Here is a 21,324-nt window from a genome sequence, read left to right on the forward strand (position 1 = left end):
GCTAGGAGGAAAGGTCCCCACGCGCCTCCTCCCCCGCGGTCCCCCCACCCCAGCCGGGTGCCGGCCTCTGAGGCTTTTCTCTCCCTAAGCCTTCTGCGCACACAAAGACTTGCAAGCACACGGTTCCCCGCCCTCCGCTTTCTGCTTTAACCCCTTGATGGAGCTCAAAGCTTTCCATGGCCTGCAGCTCCTGGGAATCTGGTCCCAACATGCTTTGCCATGTGGTTATGACATTTAGTTCAGATGCACAGAAAAGTGCAGCCAATCATAGGACACGTATGACACCTGTGCGCTCACAGAAATGTAACACCAGTAAACGTTACATCTCCATCCGGTTTTATTTTGTAATTAAAACTTTCCAGATGAATTCAAAGCCACACAGACCTCATTGGTCCCTCTCCCCCATCCCCCCCCCATGAAAGCCCATCCTTAGTCCTTCCTCTGTCCATTTTATATTTGAACTAAACATGTGTAAGGTCTTCCTTCCTGATCCAATGAGGCTGACGGGGGGGGGGGGGGCTCAAAACGCTGCCCCTGTCCCTCCATCATACACCCAAGATGCACAGGCCAGCAGCTCCCTCAATTCCTCTCCCCACACCTACAGCTAAGCCCTCCCTGAGTCCTACCGGTTGGGTAGGCTGGTATCTCTCAGTCACTACCTCCTGTGTCAGTTGAGGCTCCATTATTTCCGCCCTGGTTTTCTTTTCTTTTTTTTTCCTTTTTTTTTCAATTTCTTTTCAAACCGATCTTGCCTCCAGAGCCATCTCCTGTCATTCATGATGCACCTGTTACTCCTCTGCTTAGAGTCCTTTATTGTACATGAATGTGTCATTTTACTCTACTCAAGTAGATCATTCTTCCCCATTATGATTTGTACTTTGTGAAATCAAAAAGCCTATAGAACAAAATTATTCTCCTACATGTTCTTACAAATATTTTTAAATATTTTTGTTACTTTTTAAATTGAAATCACTTCAAACCAACAGAAAAGTTACAAGAATAGTATAAAGAACTGTTTACACTTCAGATTCCCCAATTTTTTTTATTTTACTACATTTGTTTCATCATGGTCTCTCTTTACATATTTTTTCTATTTTAGAGTAAATAGACCCCATGCCCCTTTACCCCCTAAATATTTCAGTGTATACTTATAATAACAAGGATATTCCCTTACATAAATGAAATACAACAACCAAAATTAGAAAATCAGTATTAATGAAATCTATTTTCTAATCTAAAATACTCAAATTTTGTCGATTATCCCCAAAATGTTCTTTTTAGCAAAAAAAAAAAAAAATTAATTAAAAAATTGGAATCTGGTCCAAACAGCTCTTTGTTTATGGCTTTTCAGCAGGAACACCACAAGAGGAATGCTGTGTCCCTCTCAATCATCAAAGGAGCAGCTACATAATGTGTATTTTAACCATCAATGGTAAAAACTTTAACCACTCAGTTAAGGTGGTGGTGTATGCCAAGTTTGTCCACTATAAAGTTATTATTGTTTCCAATTAATAAGAGTTTTGTGAGGAGATATTTTGAGACTATATAAATACCAAAGTTCTCCTTAAACTATTAGCATCAATTGAGAATTTTGCCCAAATCATTTATTACCATGATGGCTGCCAAATGGTGATTTCTGAACTCTAATCCTTCTACATGTATTAGTTGGCATTCTTCTACAAGGAAGAAATTTTTCTTTCTCTCTATTTATTGATTGATTCATTAATTTATTCAGAATGGTCTACAGATTCTTATGGATTATGATATTATTATTAATTTTCCTGCTAAAATTATCCTACATTTGGTCAGTGGAAGTCTTTCTAAGGTGACTCCTCTCTCTTTCTCTCATTTTTCAAGCATTTCCATGTGCTCTGTCACTACAAGATATTTGAGATACCTATAAATATAGGTAGATGTAGATATGCATATGTAGATAGAGATCTTTCTGTTTTTTCTATAGATAGATATAGATATATGTAGAAACAGGCATATTAAAACCCATGAGTTTATACAATAGACTACATGCCCCAGTTGCCCTTTCCATATCTGTATATTGCCCTTCTCAAACAGTGAGAAACCTGAATCCAATTACTGTCAAAATATTTACTTGTTTGCTCACACTAAAAGACCTCAAAAACAGTTTCAGAATAACTAACTCATGTCATTGTGACAAACAAACCTACTAGCTAGGGTTCAGTATTTGTTTTCAGGTTTTGTTCTTTAGTCTTAATGTACTTAATCAAAATAGTGTGTTCCCAAATGACTAAGGTCTGTTTCCCCCCCTCCTCTCCTCCTCCCTGTTTAGAATGCTTAAGCAGCTTGTGTTATTCATTTGAAAAACAGTCTGTTCCCATTTGTATATCACATTAACTTTTTTACTCCATCCTTGTCTACTTCTTTTTGTCTTTCTTATTTTGTAGGTGTGTTTATCCCTTTTTAAAATATTTTCATTGATTTTAGAGAGATGAAGGAAGAGGGGGAGGAGAGAGAGAGAGAGAGAGAGAGAGATCAATGTGAGAGAGAATTATCAATGGGCTGCCTCCTGCACACCCACTACTAGGGATCGGGATCGAGCCCACAACCCAGGCAAGTGCCCTGACTGAAATCAAACCTGGGACCTTTTGGTGCATGGGACAATGCTCAACCAACTGAGCCACTCCAGCCAGGGCGCTCCCTTTTTTGTTTGATTAATTTTACTAGTGATTTATATGTTTTGTTACTTTTTTCAAAGAACCAAAAGTTTACTTTTTACTTGAGCCTACTGTTTTCTATACCTAATGTCCATTATTTTTCTGCTTTTACCTTTATTGTTTTCTCTCCTGTGCTTTCTTTTGGCTCATTTGTTTTTCTTTCTCTCGCTTTTTAAGTTGATATAATTCATTCATTTTCACTCTTTTCTTTTTATTGATGTGTTTTTTATTAAATTTATTGGGATGATATTGTTAATAGGATCATATATGTTTCAGGTATAGATTTCTGTGATATAAGATCTATATATTGCACTGTGTGCCCACCACCCAAAGTCAAATCTTCTTCCGTCACCATATATTAGGCCCTCTTCACTCCCCACTCCCCCACCCCCTTCCCTGTGGCAACCGCAACAAGACCAGTACAGGCACTATGGAAAGCAATCTGGTGATTCCTCAAAAAATTAAGAGTAGAGTTAACATATGACCCAGAAATCCCTCTCCTGGGTATATACCCAACACACTCAAAAACATGTATTTGCAAAGATATGCACCCCTATGTTCATTGCAGCACTATTCAAGATGGCCAAGATATGGAGACAGCCAAAGTGCCCTACACTAGAAGACTGGATAGAGAAGATGTGGTACATATACACAGTGGAATACTACTCAGCCTTAAGAAAGGATGAAATACTGCCATTTGCAACAACATGGATGGACCTTGAGAACGTTATACGAAGTGAAATAAGTCAGTCATGATGTGTTGAAGTCTATGAATTTTCCTCTGATCTGTACTTTAAATCTATCCAATAGTCTCTGATATGTAGTGTTTTCATTATTTGCATGTGTATGGGGTTTTTTTTGGGGGGGTGGATATTCTGTAATTTTGACTCATATTTTTCCTTTCACCCAAGAGCTGTTTAATAGAATTTTTAAAATTTCTAATTGGAAGAGCTCTTTGGTTTTTTTTAAATTCTGGTTTTCTTGCACTGTGATAGAAAGTATTATTATACTAGAGGCCCGGTGCACGAAATTTGTGCACATGTGCAATCCCTAGGCCTGGCCGGCGATCGAAGTGCGAGCGTCTGGCATGGAAGGACAGGTCCCAGCTGACCTCTGGGCCCTTGGCAGCACCTGGACCCCCAGGGCCCTTGCACACCCCCCTCCGCCTAAGTCACAGCGCCCAAGTCCCCACATGGAGATGCAGTGAGCCATGAGCCAGGGTGCAGCATGGGCCTCTGGACTGCCCAGCAGCACCACACGGAAGCTGGGCAGGCAGTGTGCTCTTTCCAGGCCGGCCTCACAGACCAGCTCCTGCACAAATCCATGGGGATCCCAACCAGCCCTTGTGGTCCCATCAGCTGCAGCCTGGCTCACCTGGAAGAGGCCATGCAGGTGCAGGGTGGGCTCCTCGTGGGCGCTCGGCACCTGAGCGTGGGGGCTTCCCTGGCGTCCTGGAGGAGGGTAGCAGGGGGAGTGAGAGCAAGCTCAGTGGACAACCCACATTCTCACCCCACCTCCATCCCCATCACCCCTGCCCCAAGGTAGCCGGCAAGAGGTCGCAGCACTTCACCAATGCCCACCATGTTCTACACTGCACCCTGGTGGTCAGCACACATCATAGTGAGTGGTAGAACTCCCGGTGTCCCAGTCAAACTCCCAGTCGAACAACTGCCCAAAGGGACAAATTGCATATTAGGCTTTTATTATATAAGATTTCCACTAGAGGCCCGGAGCACAGATTTGTGCACCAGTGGGGTCCCTTGACCTAACCTGTACCCTCTCGCAATCCAGGACCCCTCAGGGGATGTTCGAGAGTGGGTTTTGGCCCAATCCCTGCAGGCCAAGCCAAGGGACCCCACCAGTGCACGAATCCATGCACTGGGCCTCCAGTATGCATATAAGATCTTTGGTTAATGTCTTCCCCCCCTCCACCCGCCCCCCTTCCCTCTGAGATTCATCAGTCTGTTCCATGTTTCCATGCCTGTGCGTTCAGCGTCTGACCCCTGGTGGTCAGTGGCATCATAGCTACTGGTCGAACGGTCAAACAGTCACTTAGGCTTTTATATATAGAGATTGTTCCAATAGAACTTATTTGTGCACTAGAGGCCCAGTGCACAAAATTCGTGCACTGGTAGGGCCTGTAGCAGCTGACAGCAGCTGGCCAGGTACTCCCTCCTTTCCCCAGGCTGCCTACCGCCGGCCAGGGCCTCCCTCCCTTTCCCCAGCTGACTGCTACTGGCCAGGGCCTCCCTCCCTTTCCCCAGCTGACTGCTGCTGGCCAGGGCCTCCCTCCCTTCCCCTGGCCGGCCCCACCCCCTGGTCAAACTCCCAGAAGAACTCCAGGTTGAGAGAACAATTTGCATACTACACTTTTATTATATAGGATTCTTTGTAAACTAATATTTGATAAATTTTTGTCACTATTCCATGTGCAGTTGAGAAAGAAGATGCATTCTTTATTATTAGGTTTTAAGTTTAGCATAGATCAATGAGATCTACTCTATTGATTATGTTGTTTATTTCTTCCATATCCTTATTTATATTTCTGCCACTTAATCTGTTCTGCACTGGAAATGGAATGTTAAAGTCTCCTATTAGCAGTCTGTTTCTATCTGTATCTCCTTGCATCTGTAGTCTCTGCTTTTTTAAAGACAGTTATTTGATGCATGGATTTTCATAATTGTTATACCTACATTGTGAAATTGGCCTTTAGTATTATAATGTTTTTTCATCATGTTTATTTTTTGCCTGAATTCTACTTTGTCTGATATAAAGAATCACTTATCATTTCCATTTGCACATGCCTCTATTTTTGACCTGTCTGCATCCTTTTGATTTAGATATATCTCCTGTACACCATATATAGTTGGGTCTTGCTTTGTGAGCCATATTGAAAATATTTTCTTCATAGTATATGAGTTAAGCCCATTCACATTTATTGATGACATATATTTTTGTTCATGATGTGTATTCTTTGCTATTATAATTTATAAATTTATAAATTTCTTTTTCTATCTAGGAAAGCTTGCATTTTTGTTCTAGTGTTTATTTTTGTAATTATAACATCTTAAAAGAATTGAACATTTTCAATTTTACCAAGTAATATTACATTTTAAAAAGTTATTATAGCCAGTACATTGAAATTTTAATTTCAAAACGTGAACTTTTCCTTCCAGAAGTTTTATTTGTTCTTTTAAATCTGTATGCTCTTTCTTTTAAATAGGATCCTCTCTTTACTTTTAATTTCTCTTGCTTATTTTAGCTCTTTAATCATTTTAAACATACTTAGATTAGAATCCTTAACCAACAGTTCTACTCTTTTATGTTCACAGGGTGCCACTTATCCTCTTTCCTGTGTTCTGACTCCCTTCATGGTGGGTTGTTCCCTCGTGTGTTTATAAATGTTTCTGGTGATCTCGCCTATGTGGCAAGTTGTAGAGTTTGGGCCTCCCGCCCTCTGATGTCTAGCCCAGCGTCCTCTCTAAGATGCTATATCACACACTGACTACTGTCCAGTCACAGCAACACTCTACACACACAAGGGCTCTGCCTTCCACAGTGAGGATAATTTCCAAACAGAAAAAACAATTCTAATAAGAATGACTTTCTTTTTTAAAAAAAAATGGCAGAACAGAATATTTTAAATGAGTGCTGTCTGAAAAAATCTAGGAGCCCAGGCTGCCATAACACATCCATCTATTACCCTGCCTGTTCGCACATGCTACCTCTTTTGGGCGCACTGATACTTCCACCTTTGTATTTCCGTAGGTACTCCCCACATACTGTCTATTCTCCCACACACACATAGAGTTTTATATTACGGTATTGATTTAATGGGTTCTCTTTTTTTAAATCCTCGCTGAGGATATGTTTTCCATTGATTTTAAAGAGAGGAAGGGAGAAAGAGAGAGGAGGGACAGAGAGAGAGAGAGAGAGAGAGATGTTGATTGGTTGCCTGCTGTATGGGCCCCACCCAGGATGGAAACCAAAACCTGAGCATATGCTCTGACTGAAAACTGAACCCACCACCCTTTGGCGCATCAGAGGATCTCCAACCAACTAAACAACTGAGCTACACCAGCCAGGGCTGATTCAATAGTTTTTCATTTAAGAAATATTTATTGAGCATCTACTCTGATGTAGCAGGACCTCTTTCAAACAGGGATAAGCCAGTGATTAGGACAGACTGAACACTTCTAAACAACCCAGGTATGAGATTCTCAGTCTTTTGTAACTTGCAATGTATCTTCTTGCTTTGTTTACTTTCCATGACACCTACCTTCCCATTGCACCTCCCCTGACACATCCACCACAAAGGAACATCTGAAATGGCATGTATCTCTTTTTCAGATAAATTGAAAGTAAACTAGACGCCCCCTGAAATAACTGAAGACACTTTGGGGCATGTCAGGACCAACACTGGGAAGCACTGTTATTTATGTTCAAAGAATCTGTTACACATACCCATGGATGAACAAAGCACAGGGGAGGTCGGCTGACCTACCACTTCTGAACAAGCTCAAACTGGCCTATGAGCAAGGAAATATTTGCCCAGCTGGAAATTTTCTTTTGAGCCATGAGGGCACCCAGCAATCTAGAGCCTTCCGACAAGATGTAAGAGACCTTGGCCGCAGGAGGGAGTGCCCTTGACCATAATTCTGTGGGAATTTCCTTTACTCCTCCATTGAAGCCTTGCCTCTCAAGTCTCCCTTGTCCTAAGGTCCTCACAAATATCACTGCCCCATTCCTCTAAGCTCCTGAAAGCTGATACTCTTTGTTATTTTGTGCTTACTTGGGTTGCATCCACATTTCCAGTCCTCATTCTAAGCATTTAAAAGGAGAATTAGCACCAATCCTTCACAAACACTTGCAAAAAATAGAAGAGAAGGGAACACTTCCAAACTCATTCTATTAGGCCAGTATTACCCTGACACCAAAACCAGATAAAGGCATCACACAAAAAAAGAAAAGTTATGAATGTCCTTGATGAATAGAAACATAGAAATCTTCAACAAAATACTAGCAAACCAAATCCAGCAATATGTAAAAAGGATTATTCACCATGATCAAGTGGAATTTATTTTAAGAATACAAAGTTGGTTTGGCATCTAAAAATCAATCAATGTAATATGCCATATTAATAGAATAAGAGACAAAAATCATGAGATCATCTCAATAGACACAGAAAAGGCATTTGAAAAAATCCAGCATCTTGTTTTAATTTAAAAAATCCAACAACCTAGGAATAGAAGGGAACTTCTTTAACCTAATAAAAGCTATACATGAACAACCACAGCTAACATTACACTTGATGGTGAAATATTGAATGCTTTCTCCCTAAGATCAGGAAAAGCCACTTTTGGAGGTTTTAGCCAAGGCAATAAGACAATAAGTAAATAGCAGCCACATTGAAAATGAAATGTAAAATTATCTATTCACAGAAGATGTGACCTTGTGTATAGAAAATTCTAAAGAAAACATACACACACATACACACACACACACCTATTAGAAATAACAAACAAGTTTAATAAGGTTACAAGACATATGATCAATAAACAGAAATCAATTTTATTTGCAGACATTAACAGTGGACAATTTGAAAATGAAATTAAGAGAACAATTTTATTTACAATAGCATAAAAAAGAATAAAATACTTAGAGATAGGTTTAACAAAAGAAGTGGAAGACTTGTACACTGAAAACTACAAAATGTCAGTGAAAGACACTAAAGAAGATCTAAATAAATATATTCATTTCATAGATTGGAATATTTAATATAGTTAATATTGCAGTACTCTTCAAATTGATCTAAATTCAATGCAATCACTATCATAATTCTAAATGCATATTTTGCAGAAATGATAAAGCTGATCTGAAAATTCATATAGAAATGCCAGGACTCAGAATAGTCTAACCAGTGGTTCTCAACCTTCCTAATGCTGCGACCCTTTAATACAGTTCCTCATGTTGTGGTGACCCCCACCCACAAAATTATTTTCATTGCTACTTCATAACTGTCATTTTGCTACTGTTATGAATCATAATGTAAATATCTGATATGCAGGATGTATTTTCAGGGGTCGCGACCCACAGGTTGAGAACTAAAACATCTTGAAGAATGAGAACAAAATTGGAGGCCTCACACTTCTCAGTTTCAAAACTTACCACAAAGCTACAATAATCAAAGCAGTGTGGTACTCATATGAGGATACACATACAGATCAATGGAAGAAAATTTCAAGTCCAGAAATAAACTCTTAAATTTATAGTCAATTGATTTTTGACTATAGCTTATACTCAAAAAGATGAGCAATAACAAGTGTTGGTAAGGATGTGGAGAATTTGGAAAATTGCTGATGGAAATGTAAAATGTTGCCTCTGTTTTGGAAAACCATTTGGCAGTTTCTCAAAGAGTTAAACACAGAATTACCATATGACCCGGAAATTTCATCCATAGGTATATAGTTAAGAGACTTGAAAACATGTCTACAAAAAAAACATGTACATGAATGTTCATAGTAACATTATTCACAATAGTCAAAAAGTGGAAATAGCCCAAATGTTCATTCATTGATGAATAGATAAGCAAACTATGTGTATGCACACAATGGAGCATTATTTGGCTATAAAACGGAATGAATGAACTGATATATGTTGCATCAGTTGAGGAACCTTGAAAACATTATACAAAGTGAAAATGGCAACACACAAAAAGCAACATATTGTATGATTTCCTCATATGAAATATCCAAAATAGGCAAACCTATAGAGAAAGTCAGTAGATTAGTGGTTGGTTGCTAGGGGTTGGGAGCAGGCAGAATGGGGAGTGACTGCTAATCAGTTTCTTTTAGGGGAGATATGCTTTGGGATAAATAGTGGTCAATGTACAACTTTTGAATATATTAAAAGCCATCAAATTGTATACTTTAAAAGGTGTACCTGTGGTATGTGAGTTTTATCCCTAAAAAGCTGTTTGCAAACATTTTTAATTAACAAAAATTAAATAAAATTAACAAGTCATTTTCTCAGTTGCACTGGTTACATTTCAAGAGCTCAATACCCATATATGGCTAGTAGCTACCACATTGGATAACATTTTTGGATAGTGCTGGTGTAGATCTCACTACTAGATCTCAGAGATTTAAGAAATTTATCGAATATGTGCAATGTAAGGGCCTTATTTGAATTCTTATTTGAACACACTGTAAAACAAAGTTGAGAAAATGGAGACATTTTGAATAGTGAGTGGGTATTTGATTATATTAAGGAATTACTGTTCAATTGTTTTAGATATGACAATAACATTGTGACTACATTTTCTAAAATGTACTTATCTTTTAGAAGTAAATACTAAAATACTTACGGATAAAATTATATAGTGCCTGGGATTTGCTTCAAAATAATCCAGGGTCAGGGAAAATAGACATAACAAAATTGGCCATCAGTCGATAATCGCTGAATTTTCAACAATGGGTATCTGAGAGCTCATTATGCTCTTCTAGCTTTGAAATTGTGTGAAGTTTTTATAATAAACAGTCATAAACCAAACAGGCAGCCACCACTTATTTGCATCTGAGTGCTACCACATGGAAATATAGTATTGTCCTATTTTCTAATTTTTAAGAGAATTGGCAATCCAGATTCTAATGTAAAATCTTTGGTGTTTACTGGTTCATTTGTTTACTCATCAGACACAAATAACACACGTGGAGCTTGGATTCAGCACACAGCTCCCCTTTTACAACGTCTAATGTTGAATAATCGATTGAATTCATGGACTAAGGTCATACATCATAAAAATGATTTATCTTGAGCAGAAAGTTAACACTGTATATTTTATTTTTTAAAGCGAAGGCCTCACCAGGATCACTAATGAATAACAATACACCTTTGCTCATGCTGTCCCCTTTGCCTTTCCTGCTCCTGTCTTCCTGGTCAGTTACTATTTGTCCTCTCTGTCAGACCCTGGTTCTCTTTCCTAAGAGTATTCTTTGTTCCCATAGTCCCCTGCACAGACCACCAGCATACATATTTCTGTCCATGTAATGTGTTTTTCTCTCCAACTGAGAGGAAAACTCCTTAAGGAAACAGACCCCATCTTACTCGGTATTGCATCTCAGCACAGAGTAGAAGCTCAGTAGACATTGTTTGAACTGAATATGAAACACAAAAAGTAAAATTTCTTTAAATCAAGTAATGACATATTGATTTATTAAAAAAATGAGAAATGCTCTTTATTTTAAAAACTGACAGGGAATACATTAAAGTACAAAGAAGACAGCTGCAAATCCCCCAGAGTCCCACCACATGGAAACTGATGCAATGATGGAGATATATAACATGGAGAATATAACAATCCAGATAGCATGAAATCATTTCATAACAATACAGTTGGACTACACATCCTATGTCTAGTAAAACAAATGAAATTTAATAATACTTGAACTTGATAAAAAAAAACTGAAGTGAGTCTGCAGGAATATTCTAAACCATCCATGAACATTTCTGCACCACGAGCAATATTAGTGAGCTTTGAAAAGTGATTCAGGCTCCCAGGCAGATGATGTGAATTTGGCAGAGAAGTTAACAACTTCAATTACTGTGTAACTTTGGGAATGGTTAGAGAGTTCCCAAGAGGAAAGAAAAGTTTTATTCAGAAACGAAATGTACTTGAATTAAGCAATGGGGAGTTCAAAAACAATTATTATTAAGAGCTTCACTGTTTTTTTAACTTTGCAAAATTGGTTTTCATTACTTTTGCTCTTGGTTCAATAAAAGGCTTTTAAATTGGCTCCTTTTAGAATTTAATAAGCTCCTTAAAAGTGATGCAAATATTCCTTAAATCCTGAAATGAGCTTTCCACTGCATTCAAATGTGCCCATCTAAAAAGTTTGATTCCAATCAATGGAATTTAAGAGATGCACCTAATTGAAGGATTGCTTAGTGGGTACCTTACATAATGCAATGTAGGAGAGCCATGGCGCCTGTTTTTCAGATACTTACAATCTGGCAGAAATGTGTTCATTTATTCTGTAACATTTTTCACAAAAGATGACAATGTGCCCAGCGGTGTGAAATACACAATGGTTGTAATATGTCCATCACACCAAGGGTAAATGGAGAGTTAAAAGGTCACTTTGGACAAATACAGTACAGAGTTCAATTATGTCGTCAGTGAAGCCTCCATCATTATAATAGCATCAATACCAGATATAGGATAATCATGGGGCAAATAGTTTGGGGGCAGTGTTACCAAGATGCTTTTCAGTTACCTGGACTCACAACTTTAGAGCAAAGGGTGGTTTTTGTTATAAGTAAACTGATTTTGAGATCTCTTTGAGGAATTCACACAATTGCAATTCTTAGTTCTTCCAGCCACAGCACTCTACTGCTATTGAGTTCCACACCCTGAACCAAAGGTTCTTACTTTGTGATACTTTCTAGAAAGAATGCTGGAGTAGTTAAGAATCTGGACTCTGGAGCCAGGCTGTCCATCCTAGCCTCTCCCCTTATGAGCTATGTGATCTTGGACTACTTACTTAACCTCTTTGTGCCTCAGTTTCCTCATCTTCAAAATGGGGATAATACTACTACCTATATAATAATTTGAGGATTAAATTAAATAGCAAATGCTTGGTAGTTGTTAGGTATCTTGTTTTCCAAGGGAAGAAATAGAAAGAAAAGAAGGTCATGGACAGAATATGAGTGAAGGAGCATATTTAAAGGGTGTAAGGGAAAAGGAAAGCGAGACATGAAAGTACAGAAAGGTGTCCTAGAAAGCAAAGAAAGTCTCATGAAGCAAGAAGGCAACAGATTCACACACTGCAGAGTTTTCGGAGAAAGGGCCACTGTACTTGGTAAGTAGGGCTCCTTGCTGATTTTTAAGAGCAAGCACCACTGGCCAATATTGCTTTCTTGTTATCTGGTTTGTTTTGTTTTTTTCAAGGAGAAAAAAACACCCTTTTTTATTTGGGAAATTTTAAATGTATATAAAAGTAGAGAGAACAGGGGGATGAATTGCCATTTACCCACCACTCAGCTCCAACAGTTGTCAATGTTTTGCCATTAAGTTTTTAAAAAATAAACAGTATTTTAGAAAATGAAGGTTAGTGTTTTGTTTTTTAACATAAATCGGGATCATATACATTGTTTTGTAACCCATTAGAACTCAAAATATATTGGACAAGTTTTCAGGTCAACACATGACCTCATTCTTTGTAACATCTGTGTAGTATTTTACATTGAAGTACTACAACCGTTAGCTCTTTGCCACTTCCTCTGTGGTAATATTTGATCAGTTTCTAAAAAGATGAGACACTGTCTGGCTCCACACTAGTTCTAGCAAGAGCTAGAACAGTGATTCTCAACTTCATATTTTCAAAATTCCAGGACTTGTACTTTTTATAGTAATACTAAAAACACAATGATAATGGTGATTAATAATAATAATAATAATAATCAAACCCTGGCCAGTGTGGCTCAGTTGGTTGGAGCATCATCCTGTACACCACTTAGCCTTGAGCAGTTTAGAAGCTGCACTGAAGAAGTAACATCTTAACTGAATCTTGAAGGCTGAGGCAAGGATTTGTCAGGTAGAAAAGGAAATCTCACTTTTTGAAAAAGTGAGTCAGGTATCTTGATATCAAAACAGAATATCCCCAAAGGGCTGCACATACCTACAGACTTTTTCATTGTTACAATATTTAGATACTTTAAGTTTAAACAGAACCAGTTGGCTAACTTGGAGATATTTCAACTTCTAACTATATAGTTGACCCTTGAACAAGGTAAGGTTTAGGGGCACCAACCCCCACACAGTTGAAAATCTGAGTATAATCTTTGACACTCCAAAATTACTGATAGCACACTACTGACTGGAAGCCATTAACAAATACTTTGTGCTGTATGTGTTCTATACTTCATTTTTACAATAAAGTAAGCTAGAGAAAAGAAAACGTTAAGAAAATCATAAGGAAGAGAAAATATATTTACAGTATTTATTGAAAAAAATCCACACGTAAGTGGGCCACGCACTTCAAACCCATGCTGTTTAAGGGTCAACTGTATTTTGTTTTGTAGAACTATGTATGTAGCAATGAGATTGGTTTTATTATTTTTTATTGAATTTATTGGGGTGACATTGGAAAATAAAATTATACAGATTTCAGGTGTACAGTTCTATACTACATCATCTGTATATTGTATTGTGTGTTCACCAAAGTAAAGTCTCCTTCCATCACCATTTATCCTCCCTTGTACCCTCTTCTACCTCCCCCATTCCTCTTCCCTCTGGTAATCACCATACTGTTGTCTGTGTCTATGAGGGGGTTTTGTTTTGTTTTGTTTTGTTATGTTTTGTTTTCATTTGCTTAATCACTTTACCTTTTGGACTGGATATTTGCAGCATTTCAAAGAGGCAGATATGCTGGGAGAGGATCTGAGACTATTAAGTAAAATAATTTTCAAGTAAGGTGATAGAAGCATCCACATTTGTTGTTCGAGGGTGTGGCGGGGTCCCCAAGACCAGCTCAGGTTCAATGATTTACTGGGAGGGCTCACAGGACTCAGCATATAATTATACTCATGGTTAAGATTTATCACAGTGAAAGGACACAGGACACAATCAGCTAAGGCAGTGGTTCTCAACCTTCTGGCCCTTTAAATACAGTTCCTCGTGTTGTGACCCAACCATAAAATTATTTTCGTTGCTACTTCATAACTGTAATGTTGCTACTGTTATGAATCATCATGTAAATATCTGATATGCAGGATGGTCTCAGGCGACCCCTGTGAAAGGGTCATTCAACCGCCAAAGGGGTCGCGACCCACAGGTTGAGAACCGCTGAGCTAAGGGGAAAGGCACGCAGGGTGAAGTCCAGGAACACCAGGGGCAATTTTCCAAGAGTCTTCTCTCAGTAGAACCATAAGTGAGTGTGACAACACATGTAACATGTTGCCAACTATGGAAGCTTAGAGATTCAGCCCCGGGATTTCCAGTGGGAGCCGGTCACGTAGGCACCCCTTGCCTGGCATGTACTCAAATTCCAGACTCCCAGAAGGAAAGCAGGTGTTTAGCATAAACTTAATGCTTGTACAAACAGTTTATGCACAGCGAGCCACACTCTTCAGTTCTGGAAATGGTAGAATGCTCCTGAAATCTACGTTCCCAGACTTCAGCCAAGGGCCAAATTTGTAAGCAGGCCTTTCTATGGATAACCAGTTAGGCGTTCTATGTTAACTCTTTTCTGAACTCAGAATAATATTTTTTCCCATGAGTGCTTTTTACTTTCTTCATAAGTTGTTATCATTCCAGTTTCTTAATATCTAAAGCAAAGACCTATTAATAGCATTGTATCAACATATATTTGGGGTTTGAGGGTGTGTGTGTGTGTGTGTGTGTGTGTGTGTGTGTGTTTAAATAGTTATTGTACCTGAAACAGCCTAAATGTTTTGAGTTGCAAATGTTTGGAGTCTTTCCCTTATGGTTAATACATTATGAAGTCCTTACATAGATGAGTAATTACAAGAAGGTGTTATGGCCTATTATAAATGTCCTATTTTTAAATCATTCCTTGGCCATTAAAATTTGCTTCACCTGCTCTTAACATCAGTTTTCTATATGCAGGTACTCAGGGAGAGAACAAAAAAATACACCTTTGAGCAATATTTCTTCTTCAATCACATTTTTTTCTTTAAGGTCCACAACTCTTCTGTTGTATATGGAACAATTACTACATGTTTAGTACTGTGTTTATCAGTCAGAATTTTACTTCTTTTTTTTGTTTAATGTATATATAACACATAATCCTATATAAAGCAAAGTCAAATCTTCCTAAGCAGGGACATATTTGGAATCAGTGATAATCACATGTTATTTAAATAAGACTCTCACTTCCTGAAAATTATTCTATATCATCTTGTCGTAAATGTTTCCCTCCACGTCCCGCGTGGTTCAGGGTTCAATATCTGGAAGAGGAGCTGCACACAAATGAAATAGAAAAGACAAGAGATAATTTGGAAATATTGGGGGACCAGGCGGGTAAGTCCAACTCAAGAGGAAGGACTTCCACCCTGCTCAGTCCACACCCGACCTTTTATAGTCTGAGGTAAACAATGCAGTGGTTACCATGGTTACAGTTCTTGTGAGTTTCACCTGTTTTGATCATGTTTACACTCCCTGCACTTCCCTCAGCCCATTATTTTCCCAGGTAAGATCTGGGGAGTGTTATAAGGTCAAGCCTAATTATGCTAAGAGGACTGAGTCCTCTAAGCTGGGACTTGTTTGTGACTTTGCCAGCAGGTCAGTCCAAGGCTCAACCCTATATCAGTTTCCCACATCATTTGATGCCTGAATTTTACAAATCAATGACCCTCAATTTTTACTCCTAGGAGATTATCTATACTAATAAAAGAGTAATATGCTAATTAGACCAGGAGACCTTCTGGACAAAGCCATGGTGGCAGGGCCAAGGCAGAGGCGGTTAGGGGCAATCAGGCCAGGAGGGGAGGGCAGTTGAGGGTGAGCAGGCTGGCAAGGGGGGCCAGTTGGGGGTGAGCAGGCAGGCAGGTAAGTGGTTAGGAGCCAGCAGTCCCAGATTGCAAGAGGGATGAACGACTGCTGGTTTAGGCCTGATCCCACAGGCAGTCGGACATCCCCCAATGGGTTCCAGATTGGAGAGGGTGCAGGCTGGGCTGAGGGACACACCCCCATGCACGAATTTCGTGCACCAGGCCACTAGTTTCAAATAATGACCCTCCTGCATACAATCTTCTTCAATTCATTATTTCCCAAAACTGATTTCAATGGATTCTGTATTTATTTTTTATTTATTCATGGAATAAACATTTGTGTAATGTATATCACATGACTTCTAGGTGTTAGGATACAAATAATAAAGAAAACAAGGTCACTGTCCTCAGGGAATTAAAAGTCTAATAGCAAAGTCAAACAGGTTAAAAAATGCAAATATCTATAAAACAGGAGGTATGCAGGGCATGGAGTAAATAGAGGTGATATAGTTCAAGGGGGTCAGAACAGGTTTTTGATACATGAATTTAGTCTTGAAAGATAAGTAGGAATTCATCAGAGAACTCCCAATATTCTGCATTTGCAATGACCCAAAGAACAAAGACATGGCTTAGTCAAGGAATTGCCAGTAGCTTAGTGAAACTAGCTTGCTAAAGGGTGGGGCATGTGGCAAAAGATAGAATTGAAAAGATGGTCAGCCGCCAAATCATGAAGGGACTTGAAAATTATGCTTACAAATGTTGATGTTATCCTGTGGCAATGTTTAATCCTTGAAGAATTTTAAGCAAGAACGAGATATGATGAGGTTTATGTTAGAAAAAACATCTCTTGGGGCAAACTGAAGGGTGTTGAAACAGAAAACATTGAGTCCAATTAGGAAGATGTTGGCTAATCCCAATGGGGGATTAGGAAGGTCTGATCTAAGGATAGAATTACTTATTCCTAATTCAAGTCCATATTGTAAGCTGTATTCAAAACAGAGAGACTATGATAGACTTGGAAAACATTTTTAAAATGCTATCTCTCAGGATCATTGTCAGTAACACACACACATCGTCTAGCAGAGAGTGGCCGGGTCACATGATAGGTTCTTGAGGACATTTTCCTTTCTCCTTCCCCTATCTTGAACTTTTATTTAACTCCCTTTGTTCCCATGTCACATTATGCTCATGGTGTGGGTGTGAGTGTGGGTGTGGGTATAACTGAAGAGGCTGCAGTGAAGAGGAGACTTGTTTGAGCATTTATTTTCTTAATTATTTTTTCATTGGAAAAAATATGCTAATAAATGTGAATTGTAAAAAAAGGTCAAGTGCCAAAGTCCATTTTTAAAAATTGAAAATTCCACCCTATTCTATTCCCATCTTTATAAGTAATCAGTGTTAAGAATTTGGGTATCTCTTTCCATAAATTTTTAGACACTTAAACATGTATAAAAATGATTTTATTGTTTTTGTTTGTTTTAGTTTTACAAAAATATCACATTACACATATTGTTGTGGAACTTGCTTTTCCACTCAAATATATTCCTTGCAGATCACTCCATGCTAGTACATAAAGACCTACCTTGATCATTCTAACCAAGGCATAGAATTCCATACTATGGCTAGACCAGACATTTAACCAGTCCCCCACTGATGCACTTTAAGGTATTGTTGTTGTTATTATTATTATTATTACTATTACAAAGTGCTATAATTCCCCATCCTTGTGCATTTATCTCTGAGTGTGTGTACAAGTGTTTCTGCATAATAGATCCTAAGAAGTGGAGTCAATAGTGTGTATTTCAAACTTCCATAAATGGCATTAGGTCTTTCCCCAGTGATTCCCCGTTGGGTGAGAGAGAGAGAACTGCCTCTCGAGGTTGCCTGGGATAGTTATCAAAACCACCTGCGCCCATTCCCGCTGGACCATCCTGACATGATCACCTCCATCAGACCCTACGAGGCAGGAAAAGGGGGAGGAGTGGTGTGTGTAGCTCCCTAGTGATTTTGTTCCATGCCTTCCTCTCTGGAGAACCATTGCTTTGGTTCTTCTAATTAGGAGGCTGATGCTCTGAGTTAATTCACTTCCCACTGGAGAGAGTTGTGTTGGCCACAACCCCTGTGAGGAAAAAACAAACAAACATTCCTTTAATATGTGTAGACCCTCCCTGTATTCTTCAAAAAGCAACTATTTTTCCCCCAGAGTCAACATCATTTATGTGAACATCTCCTGGTTCAAAAGATAAGTCAATGGTGGCCCACAGAACAGGAAGAACCCAGGAAGTTTTCTATTTCGTCTCCAGCCTGCAGCCAAAACCATATTTAACCATCTAAGGCCTATGTGCCTCACTGGCTTCACCCTCCCCTGGGGTCCCATATTTTAGGCAACTTTCCTAAAAACTCATCAATAAGAAAGTTAATTTTTTGGAAAAAAAGTAAATAGATAAAACAGTATGGTTGTTCTCAACAATATAGAAACCTGGAATTAGACATAAAAAGCAAAAAGACTCTATAAACCCTTTAACAACTTTCAAGCAAAAAAAAATCAATCTTTTGGTAACTTCCCTGAAAAACAAACTTTAACCTAAAATGCCAATGCACTTTACTAGAATCCAAAGGCCTAAGACTTAAAAGAAAGAACTAAACTTTAAAAACTGGGATTAATTTTCTAAGAAGAGAGAAAAATGGAAGGTGGGGGATATTTTTAAAGTAGTTTCAAATCACAGGAAAGAGAATAGTATGGAGGATGATCAATAGTTGTTCTCTGTTTTCATCATGAATAAGTGCCTCAGACATAGATCTGAATTACAGATGGAGATTTAGCACATTTCTTTTTTTTCCAACCATAGTAACAGTCAATATTATATTAGTTTCAAGTTGGACACTATATAACTTAAAAAGTGATGTCCCTGATAAGTTTAATACCCCCTTACACCATACATGGTTATTATAATATTATTGACTATATTCCCTATGCTGTACTTTACACCCCCATGACTATTTTGTAACTAACAATTTGTATTTCTTACTCCCTCCCCCTTTTTGCCCAGACCCCCTTAACACCCCTATCTGGCAACCTTCAGTTTGTTCTTTGTATCTGTGATTTTTTTCTGTTTTATTTTGTTCTTTAGATTCCACATATAAGGGAAATCATGTGGCGTTTGTCTTTCTCTGACTGACCTATTTCACGTAGGATAGTAGCCTCTAAGAGTTCCATCCATGTTGTCCCAAATGACAAGATTTCATTCCTTTTATGCCAAGTAATATTCCATTGTATATATGTATATACCACTTCTACTTTTTTAAAAAAATGTATCTTTATTGTTGAAAGTATTATAGATGTTCCCTTTTTTCCCCATTGACTCCCTCCACGCCCCCTCCCTAGGCCTTCACCACAGGTTGTATGTCCAGGTGTTATACATGTATGTATATAAGGTATATAAGTTCTTGGTCAGACAGCTAAGTTTATCTTCCTCATTATTCAAGCAGGCTAAAGCAGGCTAGAAAGCAAAGTTATTTTTTTAGAATAAGAGGCCGTCTAAAGAATAGCAGAGAATTCCAAACAGTAGTTTTATAAAATAGGGGTTAGCCTTCACACTTTGGCTAACCTCTTCTCGCCCCCCTCCACCCCTTCCTTCTGAAATTCGTCAGTCTGTTGCATGCTTCAATGTGTCTGGACCTATTTTTGTTAATTAGTTTATTTTGTTCATTAGATTCCACATATGAGTGAGATCATGTGATACTTGTCTTTCTCTGACTGGCTTATTTCACTTAGCATGATACTCTCCAGGTCCCATGGCTGCATAGTATTCCATGGTATAAATGTACCACCGCTTTTTTATCTACTCATCTACTGATGGGCACTTGGACTGCTTCCAAATCTTGGCTATTTAAGTAATGCTATGTTGCTTAAACCTCAGTTTTTAAAATGTACCAGCTTCCTTGCCCCGCAGGTAAGATAATTCATTTTTCCAAGTTCCCCCTCAGGACTGAGCCCTAGTTGCCCACAGTGGTAACTTGCTCAATAATGGACCATTTATTGGCTGCCTTCCCTCCCCTGTCTCCTTCCCCTCTTCCCTACCACTGGGATCCCCTCCTGAATGAACCTCCTGTTCCCCAATTCTTGTCTCAGAGTTGCTTCTGGGGAAACCTAACTGAAAACACAAACATTGAGGCCAAGTGTGGAGAGGAAGGCAACCAATATCCCCTGGGGCTTTAGCGTCAGATAGGGCTGGATTCTAATCCCAAAGTCTGTACCTTAATTCTATAAGCCTGGCCAAGTTATATGCTATCTCGGAGTCCAAGTTTACTCGCTTGTAATGTCCTTCTTTATACGGTTGTTGTGAGTATTAAACAAGATAATAGGTGTAAAGGACCTGGGATATAAGATGAACTTGAAAGTGAATACGATTGTTATTACTGTGAGCCTCCCCCAGACCATGAAATGGAAAAAGAAACTGTACTTTGTCTATTGAAGTGGCTTCCCAAAGAGAAGTCTTTCACATTCATATGCACAGATCCAGTTTCACCACCACACCACACATGGAAATGCCTCAGACTCCAGCCTGATTGCTGCGAGGAATAGGCTTTCACATTTACGAGATGAAGATTCGCCAAGTTCTTTAAAGGCTCAAGTCTGCCCAAACTCATCACCTGAAACTAAGCAGGTGGTCCTCAGCCACATACATCTCTTGAGAGTTTTCAACATAAGCCGCCATGTACATCAGGGAAGCAGTAAAGCCCATGAAATAGAAGTAGTACCCTTTGGGAGTTTGGGGAAGCAGGCAGAATATTTCACTTTCCCGAGGGACCCCAGCACACACTGTGATCTCATCTGGTCCCAGGCCTGTACTTTGGGATCTGCAGCCACTGTGGGACCAGTTATCTATAGTACTGCTCTGATGTGTTTTAATGATGGAGTTACCACCATCTCTCTGAAGGGCTAAATAATCATGATTTCTTGAATTTGCCAGCACTTTTATTCCTCCAAACGGGCCAATACATAGTATCTTATTTTGTACTCCAATAGTTCTCATATCAAAAAAGTGTTCCTCTTTTTTGATCAGAATGTTTGTAAACCACACTGTATTTCTCATGGTTATGATCCTTGGGGATTTATAGA

The sequence above is a fragment of the Myotis brandtii genome, unplaced genomic scaffold, assembly GCF_000412655.1.
Source record: "Myotis brandtii unplaced genomic scaffold, ASM41265v1 scaffold349, whole genome shotgun sequence".
Classification (NCBI taxonomy): Eukaryota; Metazoa; Chordata; class Mammalia; order Chiroptera; family Vespertilionidae; genus Myotis; species Myotis brandtii.